Source organism: Schistocerca nitens, chromosome 2 (genome assembly GCF_023898315.1).
Source record: "Schistocerca nitens isolate TAMUIC-IGC-003100 chromosome 2, iqSchNite1.1, whole genome shotgun sequence".
In the NCBI taxonomy this organism is placed as follows: Eukaryota; Metazoa; Arthropoda; class Insecta; order Orthoptera; family Acrididae; genus Schistocerca; species Schistocerca nitens.
Window position 1 is genome coordinate 431,074,731 of NC_064615.1, and position 13,594 is coordinate 431,088,324.

General features: G+C 46.1%; 1 protein-coding gene across 2 annotated transcripts in view; it reads left to right on the plus strand.

Annotated features, from left to right (window-relative positions):
- The window catches only part of LOC126234434 (uncharacterized), an 86,793-nt gene that overhangs the window by 43,241 nt on the left and 29,958 nt on the right, over window positions 1-13,594 (plus strand). The window lies entirely within an intron of this gene.

The following is a 13,594-nucleotide window of genomic DNA, read 5'->3' on the forward strand; positions in this document are numbered from 1 at the left end:
GGTGTCGAGTTGAAATAATTTACATCCGGCCATTGAGCCACACGAAATTATTGTTATTACTACTTGATGTTAGGTAAAATTTAAAAGTACTAGTAACTATTAGAAAATGATCACAAGTTTGGATACTGCTGGTTGTGTTACATGCTAGTACGAAGGCACATCCAAAAGTAAAAAGAATAATTTAGTTAACATTCTGTACTTCACAGAAGATCTATAAAACTACATCAACTTTAACATAGGATACATCGGAGGTGACGCGCTAATCTCAGTTTTTTACGAACTGAAGGATATTGGTTATAAAACTTCTCCAGCTATTATGCTTAGTGAATCCAGTTTGCCTTCCCCATTAGTTCTCTTTTTTTCAGGAACGAGGAAAAAGTCACTGGAGGAGGCAAGGCGTAACTTGAGTTGGCTTGAGTAGGATAAAGAGCAAGTCACATACCCGAAAGAACATACACCACGCGTTCATATAATCTTAGTGGCCTAGCTGGGTAATGGATCCACCTTCTTCACTGCAGTGCAGATGCACGAATACGTCCGTCAGAAAGAGAATATGGAGTATAATGGACAGGGACTGCGGATAGGTGGCGCTCGGTTAGAATGTGGATCGGCGTGCCGAGAGTTGTGCGCAGCTGCGATAACGATGTGTCCCAGATGGCTGATTGCCAGTGTCGCTTTGCGCGTCGAGCGAGCAGGTCGTAGTCAACTTCCGCCTGTGCCGCAGCGCCGCTTGTGTCGAAGCTACTCAGTCCTGTTGGTGTCGGCCGGAGTCACATCGTAGTTGCGAAGCGGAGTTTGTTGTCGTTTTCCTCTTGGCGGCGGTGTTTTCTGCCCGCGCCATGGTGTCTGTCGAGTCGCCTAAATCTCTTCCTCGTCGAGCTACTGTTCGTTTCAGTTTTGACACGTGTACGCGTCGTGTTCAACTTGGCTCCTTAGAAATTCACGATTGGTTGGCTGATATCCGTGTTACACCTGATCAGGTAGATACTGCTTACTTTGATTCTGATTTGTATGCATTCTTTGTGAAGTTTTATGATACCGTTCAAGTAGAAAGACTTCTCTCCCGGGTTGGTCCTAAAGTCTTGTTTACACATCGCGATGGTTCCGTTAGTCAAGTCCTCCTAGAAAATGCGGCACTCGAGTATATTCCGGCTAGAATCCATAACCTTCCTCCTGAAGTGGACGATTCATTTCTTAGAACAGCATTGTTTCCGTTTTGAGTCATACGGCATATCCGATGGGAACGCTGGTCAGCACAACATCGCTTCCAGTGTTATAATAGTATCCGGACTGTGGACATGTGCGTTAAAAAGAATATTCCTTCCAAATGTTTGTGGTTACCGAATCCAGGGCAAGAAGGAACTTGTTTCCTCTAACGCAAGCGGTCATCTCTGATTGCCCGCGCCGTACTAGTATTCTGACGTCTTCTTTTCAAAGACGTCTTCCTTTAACATTAGCAGACATTGTAACTTTGAAGTCAGCTGTCAGTCAGTCTCCAGCTTTAAGCGATTTAGGGGCAACATTACCGCCTACTCTTCGCGATTTTCCACCGTTACCGACGCGTACCAGTGCGGCCTCTGTCCATGAGGGGACGACGACTCCTGCAGCGCACATCAAACGCAATGACTTTTAACCACGTCCCGCAGCGGGTCCATCTTTCGCGCCCTTTATGGAAGCTAAACACTACGTCACACGGACTCCTCTCTGGAAGGCATCATCGCAGACGTATGGCGGGGGACAACCCAGTCCCAGACGCGTTATTCCTCACTTCTAGAATGGTGGGTTACCTTTGCTAAACTCCGGATTCGAAATACACTCAAGCATTTTAGCGCTGAAAAAGCGGCTGAAATAAGGCACACTAGGGAATTTTATTATGCAGTCCTTCGCGATCTTTACGATAATGCTCGTGATGCCCCCTTGAAGGTCGTCGACGTCCACCTTATGAAGGCAAAACTTCTCCAATTCAAACATAAGCAAATGGATGGGGTCCAACTGCGTTCCCAGCCTCGTTGAATCGTACAGGATGAGTTGACCTCTATCATCTTCTCCGGCTTCACAAGCAATCTCAAAGGACGTGTCTTTCTGCCATACGTTCTCTAGATGGGCGTGAGAGGTCCTCCTAATTTGATATCATGCGTGAACTTACTTTTCCGAGCTTTATGCTGACCTGGATTCACATCTACATCTACATCTACATTTATACTCCGCAAGCCACCCAACGGTGTGTGGCGGAGGGCACTTTACGTGCCACTGTCATTACCTCCCTTTTCTGTTCCAGTCGCGTATGGTTCGCGGGAAGAACGACTGTCTGAAAGCCTCCGTGCGCGCTCGAATCTCTCTAATTTTACATTAGTGATCTCCTCGGGAGGTATAAGTAGGGGGAAGCAATATATTCGATACCTCTTCCAGAAACGCACCCTCTCGAAACCTGGCGAGCAAGCTACACAGCGATGCAGAGCGCCTCTCTTGCAGAGTCTGCCACTTGAGTTTGCTAAACATCTCCGTAACACTATCACGCTTACCAAATAACCCTGTGACGAAACGCGCCGTCTGTTGTTTTCACCTCCCTGCTTGATCGTGTTGTTACACCAGCACTTCAGGAAGAGTTTTTCTCTGTATTCCATCGCGATGATATACTTGATATTGTGGCTAGTTCTCCCTCCCATAAATCACCTGGCCCCGATGGCCTTCCCAAAGAATTTTATATTCGATTTTGGCCCCTAATAGGAGAGACGATAACTTCCATCGTGAATGAAGTGTTCCACGGAGGCCTTCTCCCACCCAGCTTTAAGGTTGCTAAATAGTCCTGATCCCAAAAAAGCCGGGATGTTTGCGTGTGGATCAGGTCCGCCCGATAACCCTCTTCAATTATGATTATAAAATAGTGGCGCGAGCGGTCATTAGCCGACTATCGGTATTGTTGACTAACATCATCGCGAGCCACCAAAGTTGTTTTCCGGGTCGTACTCTCCTGACTCCCGTTGCTGAATGTCGAGATTTAATTTCGATTGCTTCCACCATTCCCGTGCCAACCGCTTTGCTTTTCATTGATTTTCACCAAGCTTTCGACCGCGTCAATGATGGATTTCTTATGCGAGTGTTGACGAGTGTTGGTTTTAACGATGCTGCAGGACGGCTGCTTAGATCTCTAATCACTGGTATTCGGGCGTCCATTGACGTAAATGGCCGTCTTACTTCCCCCCTGGCGGTGTGTCAGGGCGTCCTTCAAGGGAGTCCATTATCAATGTCGCTGTACATGCTGTTTCTGGAACCATTATTGCGAACTATAGCTGCTCGTTTGAGTGGCTGGTCCCTGCTGGGAGAAAGGTTTACCGTTCGTGCATATTCTGATGACGTTATGGTTCTTCTCCGTACCCATGATGATATACCACTGCTAAAGGAAGTTTTGGATGCCTTTTGTCGACTTACGGGAGGTAGCGTCTTTGATTCATAATCAAAACGTCTTCGGTCAGGGGTTCGATCCTCGCCACTGCCTAAATTTTGATAAATAGCATTGGCGGCTGAAGACTTCCGGCATAAGAAGTCAGCCTCATTCTGCCAACGGCCTTGTCAAAAGAGGGCGGAGGAGCGGATAGAGGTTCAGGGCACTCTCTTGTCCTAGGGGTGGGAAATTGCCCCTAAAGGCGGAAGAATCAGCAATGATCAACGAGACGAGGATGCAGAAGGCAATGGAAACCACTGCATTAAAGACACGTAACGTGTATCCACAGGACATGTGGCCTGTAATTGAAGAAGTGTCATGATGATCTCTCCATTGGCAAAAGATTCCGGAATAGTCCCCCATTCGGATCTCCGGGAGGGGACTGCCAAGGGGGAGGTTACCATGAGAAAAAGAATGAATAATCAACGAAAGGATAACGTTCTACGAGTCGGGGCGTAGAATGTCAGAAACTTGAATGTGGTAGGGAAACTAGAAAATCTGAAAAGGGAAATGCAAAGGCTCAATCTAGATATAGTAGGGGTCAGTGAAGTGAAGTGGAAGGAAGACAAGGATTTCTGGTCAGATGAGTATCGGGTAATATCAACAGCAGCAGAAAATGGTGTAACAGGTGTAGGATTCGTTATGAATAGGAAGGTAGGGCAGAGGGTGTGTTACTGTGAACAGTTCAGTGACCGGGTTGTTCTAATCAGAATCGACAGCAGACCAACATCGACAACGATAGTTCAGGTATACATGCCGACGTCGCGAGCTGAAGATGAACAGATAGAGAAAGTGTATGAGGATATTGAAAGGGTAATGCAGTATGTAAAGGGGGACGAAAATCTAATGGTCATGGGGGACTGGAATGCAGTTGTAGGGGAACGAGTAAAAGAAAAGGTTACAGGAGAATATGGGCTTGGGACGAGGAATGAAAGAGGAGAAAGACTAATTGAGTTCTGTAACAAGTTTCAGCTAGTAATAGCGAATACCCTGTTCAAGAATCACAAGAGGAGGAGGTATACTTGGAAAAGGCCGGGAGATACGGGAAGATTTCAATTAGATTACATCATGGTCAGACAAAGATTCCGAAACCAGATACTGGATTGTAAGGCGTACCCAGGAGCAGATATAGACTCAGATCACAATATAGTAGTGATGAAGAGTAGGCTGAAGACATTAGTGAGGAAGAATCAACACGCAAAGAAGTGGGATACGAAAGTACTAAGGAATGACGAGATACGTTTGAAGTTCTCTAACGCTATAGATACAGCAATAAGGAATAGCGCAGTTGGCAGTACATTTGAAGAGGAATGGACATCTCTAAAAAGGGCCATCAAGAAGTTGGGAAGGAAAACATAGGTAAAAAGAAGGTAGCTGCGAAGAAACCATGGGTAACAGAAGAAATACTTCAGTTGATTGATGAAAAGAGGATGTACAAACATGTTCCGGGAAAATCAGGAATACAGAAATACAAGTCGCTGAGGAATGAAAAAATAGGAAGTGCAGGGAAGCTAAGACGAAATGGCTGCAGGAAAAATGTGAAGACATCGAAAAAGATATGATTGTCGGAAGGACAGACTCAGCATACAGGAAAGTCAAAACAACCTTTGGTGACATTAAAAGGAACGGTGATAACATTAAGAGTGCAACGGGAATTCCACTGTTAAATGCAGAGGAGAGAGCAGACAGGTGGAAAGAATACATTGAAAGCCTCTATGAGGGTGAAGATTTGTCTTATGTGATAGAAGAAGAAACAGGAGTCGATTTAGAAGAGATAGGGGATCCAGTATTAGAATCGGAATTTAAAAGAGCTTTGGAGGACTTACGGTCAAATGAGGCAGAACGGATGGATAACATTCTATCAGAATTTCTAAAATCATTGGGGGAAGTGCAACAAAACGACTATTCACGTTGGTGTGTAGAATATATGAGTCTGGCGACATACCATCTGACTTTCGGAAAAGCATCATCCACACACTTCCGAATACGGCAAGAGCTGACAAGTGCGAGAATTATCGCACAATCAGCTTAACAGCTCATGCATCGAAGCTGCTTACAAGAATAATATACAGAAGAATGGAAAAGAAAATTGAGAATGCGCTAGGTGACGATCAGTTTGGGTTTAGGAAAAGTAAAGGGACGAGAGAGACAATTCTGACAGTACGGCTAATAATGGAAGCAAGGCTAAAGAAAAATCAAGCAACTTTCATAGGATTTGTCGACCTGGAAAAAGCGTTCGACAATATAAAATGGTGCAAGCTGTTCGAGATTCTGAGAAAAGTAGGGTTAAGCTAGAGGCAGAGACGGGTCATATACAATATGTACAACAACCAAGAAGGAATAATAAGAGTGGACGATCAAGAACGAAGTGCTCGTATTAAGAAGGGTGTAAGACAAGACTGTAGCCTTTCGCCCCTACTCTTCAATCTGTACATCGAGGAAGCAATGATGGAAATAAAAGAAAGGTTCAGGAGTGGAATTAAAATACAGGGTGGAAGCATATCTATGATACGATTCGCTGATGACATTGCTATCCTGAGTGAAAGTGAAGAAGAATTAAATGATCTGCTGAACGGAATGAACAGTCTAATGAGTACACAGTATGGTTTGAGAGTAAATCGGAGAAAGACGAAGGTAATGAGAAGTAGTAGAAATGAGAACAGCGAGAAACTTAACATAAGGATTGATGGTCACGAAGTCAATGAATTTAAGGAATTCTGCTACCTAGGCAGTAAAATAACCAATGACGGACGGAGCAAGGAGGACATCAAAAGCCGACTCGCTATGGCAAAAAAGGCATTTCTGGCCAAGAGAAGTCTACTGATATCAGAAACCGACCTTAATTTGAAGAAGAAATTTCTGAGGATGTACGTCTGGAGTACAGCATTGTATGGTAGTGAAACATGGACTGTGGGAAAACCGGAAGAGAAGAGAATCGAAGCATTTGAGATGTGGTGCTATAGACGAATGTTGAAAATTAGGTGGACTGATAAGGTAAGGAATGAGGAGGTTCTACGCAGAATCGGAGAGGAAAGGAATATGTGGAAAACACTGATAAGGAGAAGGGACAGGATGATAGGACATCTGCTAAGACATGAGGGAATGACTTCCATGGTAGTAGAGGGATCTGTAGAGGTCAAAAACTGTAGAGGAAGATAGAGATTGGAATACGTCAAGCAAATAATTGAGGACGTAGGTTGCAAGTGCTACTCTGTGATGAAGAGGTTAGCACAGGAAAGGAACTCGTGGCGGGCCGCATCAAACCAGTCAGTAGATTGATGACCAAAAAAAAAAGAAAAAAAAGAAATAAAACGGGAGCGCGGGTTACTTACCAGAAATGTCGTTTACTCGGTTTGCGGGGATTTGACGCTGTTGAAATTCCATGGGCTTCGAAGGTCACTGGATATCGATCGTTGGGTGTTATAATTGACAGCAGTTCGCTAAAGATGACTACGATAAACTAGAGGTCTGTCACGGATAAGATTCAGGGTGCAATCATTGAACACGAGCGTCACTCCTTCTCACTTGTTCATAAGGTTCGGGTAATGGAAACGTATGTGTTAAGTAAGGCTTATTTTATTGCACAAATCTTTCCACTTCCTGCGATGATATCCCGCAAGTTGCAAAGTTTAACTGGCAGGTTTATCTGGCGCCACTCTGCATGCAGATGGCCAAAGAGAACACTTTCATGGAAACCACCTGTAAAAATAGGACGAGGGAGACAACATAAATGGTGGCTAAGGGAAACCCAAGAAGAGAAATAGAAGAGGATGAAGAAGAATGGCGAGATCGAGTCATTTGGCGCCAGATATACGGGATGCGGCGATAAGCGCGGGGTCCTGTTTAGTGAATGCTGCAGTCGGAGCGTATATGGCGATGCTGCTGTAGAAGCTGTGTGAAAACTCGAAGCTGTGTGAAAACTCGAAGCTGTGTGAAAACTCGCACTTTGGTGGCTCGTTTACCACAACTATTTTACCAACGAACCATTAAGAGAAGAATGAAGAATTGTTAGGCCTTAGCCTAAGGCAGCATCTTGAACTTCATTTCAGTTCATTTCAGGAAACTGCCAACCACCTTCCCACAATGGTAAACACGTTTCCCGCCAGATCGCCGAAGTTAAGTGCTGCTGAGCTTGGCTAGCACTTCGATGGGTCACTGTACGAGTCTCTGAGCGCTATTGACAAACAGGGTGCATTCAACCCTTTCGAGACCAACTGTAGAACTTCTTGATTAAAAATTAGCGGCTCGGGTTACGAAAACGGACAACGGCTGGGAGAGTGGTGCGCTGACCACATGCCCCTCCATTTACGCCTATCGGTTGAGGATGACGCAGCGGTCGGTCGGTACTTTTGTGTCTTCCTAGGCCCATTCGGATGGAGTTTAGTTTTATTTTGGGAAATTACGAAAAATCTAAACCGGATTGGCTGGCGGCACAGTTGAACCCCATATGTGGTGAGCAGTAGTAGTGTCGTCAAACTACTACGTGCCATCAATGTGGGGCATAACAATCTTCGTCGTGAAAGTGAACTGGATTATAATAGTTTTTCTCCTTCTGGTTATTAATTTTAAAAGCTGTCACGTAGCGTCAGTCTGCTCCTCTGATGGAACAAAAGTGCTTGTGCGGCTCTATTGGTAGAGTATTTCTCTTCAGAGGCGAAATCAAGTTTCAAGTGCTGATACGAAACAATTTATACACCAGTATTTATGGAAATTTCCAATGGAAGCCTAGTTCCTCTTCAGTAGTGGTAAAATAGGATCTACCGTAAGGCTCCGCTAAACTACATTATCTCTTTGTTAAAAGTCGAGTAAACATCACCAATGCATATTACAAGTAAGTGGTATTATTGTCTCTCTTTATAATAAGCTGTCGAATAACTCTGCTACTTGAAACCTCTTGGCAGATTAAAACTGTGTGCCGGGCCGAGGCTCGAACTTCGAACTGCTGCATTTCACGGGGCAAGTGCTCTACTGAGTGTTTCTTTTTTTGTATTTGGAGCACTGCCTGCACAGTAATTTCTCCCCGCTGTATCAGATGTCGTGTGACTAGGGCCTCTCGTCGGGTAGACGTTCGCCTGTTCTTTCGATTTGGCGCCACTTCGGCGATGAGGATGAAATGATGATGATTAGGACAACAGAATACCCAGCGGAGAAGATCTCCGACCCAGCCGTGAATCGAACCCGGACCCTTAGGATTGACATTCTGTCGCGCTGACCACTCAGCTACCGGGGGCAGATGACTCTGGGATGTGTAGGAACGCAGAATTTAGTTTTTTGTATATTTATGTGATTAGTAAATGGCCCCAATGGCAGTGCACATGAAAAAGAAAAACCAATAAGGCCACGAATGCAAAAACATGTATAAGGGAAAGTGTTTAGAAAATGAAGAGAAGAAAAGGGAGGAGAAAGTTAAGGATATTAAGAAGACTTCCAGCGCCATGTTCCATGGTGTCTCGCTGTCAGAAAGATGTCCGTTCTGTCGGTAGAGGAATGGGAGAGGCGTCGTTTTGTCTTTGCTGCAGTGTTCTTCGAGATTCCAGCTCCTGGGCTGGTTGGCGAAAGTATTCTGTGAACAGTTCGCCACAGTGGCCCGATAGCGTCGATGTCGGCGCAGATTGTGATGTTGTACTTGGAAATGTGTCCAGAAGTCCGCTGGATTGACGGTGTCGTCACTGAAGCTGTAGTTGATAGGCATGCCACTAATCCATGTGACGGCGTACCACTTAAATGAAGGGAGATAGGTCGCGTCAGGATGTATCAGCGTGGTTGGAGAGACGTTATGTGCGGGTACTTGGAGACCGACAGCCAACATCTTCTTTACAAGGATCCAGAGGCCGCTGGTTCCTTACACTCGAAAGTGTGTAAATTCGTGTCTTCGACATTTCACTTGAGGCACAAAGGTGAGTCCACCAGCACAATGCGGTGCAGTTTCTGTCTTATAGTATAACTGTTTTGACGAGAAGATACCAGGTCGTAGTGGTGTTAGTGGAGTGTTGTAATACAGTTAATGGATTGTTTACCGAACTACAGGCCAAGAAACCTGGAGGCGACGTGCTTCAAAGGGGTTGTGGGGCGGGGATGGTAGATGTCACGATTGGTCGTCTTCCTGGTCGAAGCGAGCTCGGCGCGTTTGTAGCTGTTTACCTGAAAGAAACGGCCAACGTGTGAAACTGGTGGGATATATGCCAATGAAGTCAGTAAGGCGTCTCAAAATGGGTGCGAAACCAACGGTCAACATTCCAGCGAAACTATTATTCTGGATTTTTCACTACCGGAACATGGTATTGGTATAAAGTGCCGATGTCCTAACTCTTAACATTAAACAGAACTAGGCCAACACCCCACTTCGAAAAAGTTAGCATCATACTGGACTTTGAAGACGTGTCTGGAACGTATAAAATACCCGACAGCTGTCTGCATTCTGTCTACCATTGCCGTAATGATGGGCAGAATCTGTTTGATATGGGGTATCCGGACAGCCACATGTGTGTTGGGAAAAGTGACCCTCTGTCACATATTCAGCGGGCGTATCAGATGGCTCTGTATCTTCTCCCGAAAATTGATTGCCTAGGTACGGCGAATGTCTCGCACGTACACCAACCCGAGACAGCGGAGGGTGTCTACCGGATGACAGGGGGCAACGCTATCTGTGGGAATGCATCGGCCGATCTTCATGGCGCCTTATTTTGCGACTTTGGTAGCGCTTCCTGCCCGTGTGCTGTAATGGGTAAGCCATTGCATCGTGGCTTGCATTTCGGCCGCTGAACGTACGAGGAGAGCCAAGTCCTCTGCATAGGCGCGACAGCGGGAAACGTGCAACCAGTGTGGAATACCCGTCGCCGTGGTCCGCAAATGAGTGGTTCCATCGCTGTGGCGTCAACGACGGTCGATACCAGAAAATCCTGCTGTACTGGCCGTTCGATCAGTGTAGGTTCTGTGAGTCTTTCGCTGATGAGAAGCCTGAACATTGTCTCTCGAAAGAGGCGCATGATCGCCTGCGTGAACTGCGGGGGATCCGCCATCAGATCCATCACTGCGTTGAGTAATGCATGGCAGACGCAGTTGAACGCTTTGTTGAAGACGGTGGAGATTAAAACGTCTGACAGTCGGGTGTGTTGCCACGACGATCGTATCTCGATATTCACTGATGGCAGTATGGCCGGCCGCGGTGGTCTCGCGGTTCTAGGCGCGCAGTCCGGAACGTGCGACTGCTACGGTCGCAGGTTCGAATCCTGCCTCGTGCATGGATGTGTGTGATGTCCTTAGGTTAGTTAGGTTTAAGTAGTTCTAAGTTCTAGGGGACTAATGACCACAGCAGTTGAGTCCCATAGTGCTCAGAGCCATTTGAACCATTTGATGGCAGTATGGATGTTGTTATCGCAACCTAAGGAGGTTAGTTCATGGGACACAATTAGTTATAACCCATGTTTGAGTCGCACAGCTAGAAGGCACGTGAAGATCTTGAAGTAATGTGATCTGCCTCGCATTTCGTGGCTGGTGAAATTAAGCCTTCCATGAAAATTGGTGGCGGGAGCACCATGGCGAACCAATGTTCCCGGTACATGTCTCTCCATCGCAGGAACATCAGATGTTGAGGTTGAGTAAAACTCGATCGGTAAGCCATTCGGGCCAGTCGACCGATTTCGTTATCAAATGGTTCAAATGGCTCTGAGCACTATGGGACTTAACTTCTGAGGTCATCAGTCCCCTAGAACTTAGAACTACTTAAACCTAACTAACCTACGAACATCACACACATCCATGCCCGAAGCAGGATTCGAACCTGCGACCGTAGCGGTCGCGCGGTTCCAGACTGAAGCGCCTAGAGCCGCTCAGCCACTCCGGCCGGCCATTTCGTAATCCTTTGCCACAGCTGCAAGGACTCGTCAGTAGTCACTTCTGCGGTGAGGAGGATTGCTGTCGTGGATCTCCTGGCGAAGTTTGCCAATAGCCACCGGATCGGCCGGTGTATCTTGTTGGAGGAGTCTGTAGTGCGTTGTGAAGGCATCCTCGATTGGAGCTTGCGATTTTATCCATTGTCCGTCAGGTATTTCTAAGGCTGATATTAAGGCTTGCCGACTTCATCGAAAATTTTGAGCTATGTGATGCATAAAAGTTCTTCACCGCTAATCGTGACTTGGATGCACGCTCGTATAGCGGCTCCCTCCAAGTAGTACCTGATCAAGGTTAAAATTTTTGCTTTCCTACGCTCAGCTTCTTTTTGACGATCTGGTGACGGGCGAAGGTCTGTGAGATTGCCCAGAGCGCTACGGTTAAAGTCTGTTGTTCGGTGATTCCACTTGGCTTTGACTTTACCATAATGTGCCAGGGTGTAGCGGGTGGCCTGTTTGGCGCACAGTATCCACGACTGCAGTGTGGTCCTGTATCGCATGGTACGTTTAACACGTGGCCGTGACCTGTTGTCGAAATTCGGCTTCTCATAATAGAACGTTGTTGCGTTTACAGGATCGAGCATTAAGCCCTATACAAGGACGGGAAAAAAATCGCAGCACCAAGAAGGAGTTGTGCGATGTAAACGAAATGTCACGCCGTTCGCATAAGAATGGCTCTAGTAGCGCCACTACTAGGATGCAGATCAGGTTTGCTTTAAATACGCGCTGTAACGGTCGGAAGCGTCAGCTACCTTAGAGATCGGATGTGGTGAGTCGTTGTTAGTCAAGAATACCTATAAGACGACAAAGACGTCACTCAACACGTCACTGAATTTGAGAGAGGTCGTGTAGTAGGGCTACGCAGAATTAGACTGCGATCTTGCAAAAAAACTTTGCCGGAATGAACCCGCTGTGCATGATTGCTGGCAGCGGTGGTCACAGGAAGGTACGCTTGCAGTAAGAACGGGCTCCAGCCGGCCACGTGGCACAACCAAGAGGGAGAGCAGTCGTGTTCAGCATTTGGCTCTGTGTACCGTAATGCATCTGCAGTAGCAATTCAAGGAGCAGGTGGCACCGTAGTGACACACCGAACTGTTTGAAATCGGGTACTTCAAGAACAGCTCTAGACCACACTACCTGTCGCGTGCTTTCCACTGACCCTGGTGATTCGACCTGTAGTGTTGCCACTCATGACTATCATTCGAGGGGGTGTTTCTCAACAAGATAACGCTCTCCACTTACCGCTGTTGTAACCCAACATGCTCTACAGAACGTGACATGTTGCCTTGGCCAGCTGGATCACCAGATGTGTCCAGTAGAGGACATATGGGACATCGTCGGACGACAACGCCAGAGTTATAGACAACGAGCATTAACCATTCCTGTATGGGCGTCCAAGTGCAACAGAAATGGAACTCCATCCCACAAACTGACATACGGCATCTATACAAAACAACGATGTTGAATCAAATACCTTTCAGTCCTCTAATTTCGAAACTTATTTTATTTGGCTGTCAGTTTCGGTGATTTGCCGGCAGATGATGGTTGCAGTGATCGCTATAGCAAACAGATATCTACAGATACTAGTATTCGAATGCTGGCCCCTGTTTTGACCAGAACCGAGGTGGAATCTTCCGGCAAGTTGGTCATGAGCCTGAAGATGACGTAGTAAAAGGCCGAAATTGGGAACCAAATAAAATAAGTTTGGAAATAAGACGGCTGTAAGGTCTTTGATTTGACATCCTGTATCGAACAGCCGAGTCCCGCAACCATCTCTTAAAAAATGGACATAGAGAGACTGCACAACACAATGCTTGCACGTTTTAATGCTTGCATTTAACTTTATGGCGGTTACACCGGTTATTAGTATACTAGCATTTCACGTTTTCAATGGCTTCTCTCGTGCTTACATTAACCAGTGATCCTGCAATGTTAATCACTTAAATGTGTTAACTAGAAAAATGTAGTCCCGAAATTTCATTACTCTATATTAATAATTTTTCGGTATTGCGACTTTTTTCGTCATCGTACATTGTATACGAAAGTAGATGGTACAGATGTAGATGTCAAGATCCGTAAAGGCAGACAGCGAACGTTCTGTGTCAAAAAGATCCGCGCTCCAATATATATCGCCGATGCTCTGACACACAGAGCATCAGCGATATATATATAGGATCGTGTGGCTTATGATGCGTGTATTCCCCGAGTGGTCGCCATATACCGCTCTCAAAGTGCGACGAGTCACAGGCGGCTGACCAGGAAG